The 2,706-nt window shown below is 42.0% G+C and overlaps 1 non-coding gene across 1 annotated transcript; it reads left to right on the top strand.

Moving 5' to 3' along the window:
- The first annotated feature begins 1,986 nt into the window (after positions 1-1,986).
- Positions 1,987-2,093, top strand: LOC112085862. Its single transcript, XR_002899149.1, has one exon. It is a non-coding gene; the product is annotated as a small nucleolar RNA R71 (small nucleolar RNA).
- The last annotated feature ends 613 nt before the right edge of the window (positions 2,094-2,706 follow it).

Genomic DNA, 2,706 nt, shown 5'->3' with positions numbered 1-2,706 from the left:
AGGTCCGGCCGCGGTCACACTCACGGTCCCGTGGTCAATCCTACGTTGGTCGCGGGTCGGTTGGTTGCGGCCGCTTCCGATTTTCATGCGGCCTGCATCCTTATCCAGGTTTCTGCCGGGCCGAGCAGCTAAAAACCTATACTTCTTTTTGGGATTTTCTATTTTTCTGAATTTTTTTGTGTTTTTGTTTTATAAGAGTAACTGAAACTTAAAAGAAATAAAAAACATAAACTGCAAAAAGGAAAAGAAAACTAAACAAAAGTGTACCTAAATGGGTTGCCTCCCATTAAGCGCTTTTGTTTAAAGTCGTTTAGCTCGAGTTCGGCTTAAAAGATCAGGTAGGAGGACATGGCACTTCTCTTGATGTGCCTTTATCATTCTCGAGTGTTGGAGATCTGGCTTCTTCTCCTTGTAACACCAACTTCTTTCCTTTACTCTTCTTTCGGATTTTAACGTTTTTTAGGACCTTTTTTGTGTTCTCGATCAGTTCTTGGATCTGTTCCTCACTAGACTCTGTTGAATCTAGAGGGATGATGATCTTGATTTTTGCAAAAGGCCTTGACTTCTCCTTGTCTTTCTCCTTTGTCCATTTTCCTTTGTTCAAAACATCATCTGGGACAGTAGGATAAAACTTATTGCGGTCCACGTTCAGGAAGAAAGCATGCCGGTTTGCATGATCGATTACTGCTCATACTGTAGCTAGAAACGGTCGGTCGAATATAAGTGGCCTTTTTTGTCTTGATCCATTTACAGAACATGGAAATCTGCTAGAACAATCTTGTTCCCGACTAGAACAATCTTGTTCCCGACTAGAGGTATCATTTTGAGATGAATCTCCAAAGATCACCTTAACCGTCGACGTCCTTAAGGTCTTTATCCCCAAATTTTTGGCAAATGTCTTAGACATGATATTGACATTGGCTCCAGAATCGCATAAACAGTCTGTGAACTTGATTCCTCAAATGAAACATTGGAAAGAAAAACGTCTCGGGTCATCGGCTTTTGTAAGCCTTTGAAGCAGGGAACGTTGGGATACGTTGAATGGTGGTTGTTTTGCATCGACATTCTTGTAGAGAGGTATAAAATATGAGGTTTCATTGTCCTCTCCATCGGTTGCAGCTTCTTCTTCGGGCATTGTAGTGATGGCATTGCAAAATCTCTTGGGGTTGTCTTCAACTCTCCTGAGAAGAGCTCCATTTTGTCTCTTCATAGAATCGGCTGTTTGGGCAACTTGAATGTCTAGCTTTTTGACTTGAGAAGATAAAGCTTCAAACTTCCCGATCAGATCATTGTACATGCAATCAACTTTAACGTTCATGTCTTTAGCTGCTTTCTCGTTTGTCATAACAAGCTGTTGGATAGAGTGTTCAAGTCTTCCGATATGCGAAGCTAGCTGGTTTGTTGTAACTCCCTGCTGTTGTCCAAATTGATTATTGAATTTCGTACCTTGAAAGTTATATGGTTGTCGCGGTTGAAAAACTCTAGTCCCTCCAAAATTTCCACCTTGGAACTTGTTTTAGAAGGGTCTCTGCTGTGGTGGGTAATGCTGGTCTTGAGGGTTCTCCACATTTGGATTTTGGTAAGAGAGATTGTTGTAATTCGCATTTCGGAAGTTGTTGTTGAAACCAATGTTGAAACAATTCGGATATGGTGCTTGTGCTCCTACATAGTTCACTTCTTCTTCCTGAAAGGTCGGATTAGTGTGATCGGTATCACAAGGTCCTTCATCTTTTGTGCCATTGTTGGTCTCACAGGCGTGGATTGGGCGATTGTGGCTTTTTAAAAGCTGGCTCATCATGTTCTTCAACTCGGTTATCTTTTTATTGTCCATTCCGGGCAGTCATTGCTATTAACTTGAGCCAAATTTTCGATGTTCCTTGTGCTATTGTCTTTTGTCCGAAATCTCCATTGCTGGCTGTATCAAGTGAAAGTTTGTATTTTGGTTGCAAACCTCTATAAAATGTGCTCAGCAGGCTTGATCCGGGAAATCCATGGTGAGGGCAGTCACGTTCATACTCTTTAAAACGATCCCAGGCTTCATATAAAGGTTCGGCCGATCCTTACTGGAAACTTAAGATCTTGGTTCTCAGTAAGTTTGACCTTGACTTAGTATAGAAGTGGTTCAGAAAAGCGATTTTACATTCTTCCCAATAAGTGTTCGATCCTACCGGCAAAGATATCAACCAACGGTGATATGATTTGAGGCTTGACTTCAACCTTATTTTGGTTCGGGAATGGTACTTGAATTGCAGATCAATTTTGGAAATTCTGAGTGGGTGCATCGAAATCAGCTATGCGATGGTTCATGACTTGTCTTTGGTGTTGATTTGCTTGCTGAATAGGGTGGTTATTGCGTCCATTCGGCTGCATCTCCTGGTTGTTACCATCGGCTACATTGATAGGTGCATCGAGGTCTTCGCGTTCTTCTCTCTCTCGGTTTGAGGATTTCTTGGAGGGATCTCATTCTCTTCTCCATATTGTCGAGGATGATCACCTTCTCTGTGATCATTTTCTTCATTTTCACCATGCTTGGACCCATCTTGGTCCAGGTTAGGTTGTGGTTAACAAATCTCCAGGCTGGTCGTCGGCGGCCATTCATTGCGTTTGTCTAAGTCTTCGATGTTCTCTTTCGTGTCTGTCTATCTTGTCCTGAATTGGAATGTTTTCTACAGGTCTGCGCCTGGTATTTATGCAATTCAGAGAAAA

The sequence above is a fragment of the Eutrema salsugineum genome, unplaced genomic scaffold (genome assembly GCF_000478725.1).
Source record: "Eutrema salsugineum unplaced genomic scaffold, Eutsalg1_0 scaffold_3, whole genome shotgun sequence".
Lineage (NCBI taxonomy): Eukaryota > Viridiplantae > Streptophyta > Magnoliopsida > Brassicales > Brassicaceae > Eutrema > Eutrema salsugineum.
Note: the sequence above shows the minus strand (reverse complement) of the source record. Positions and strands in the feature narration are given on the sequence as shown.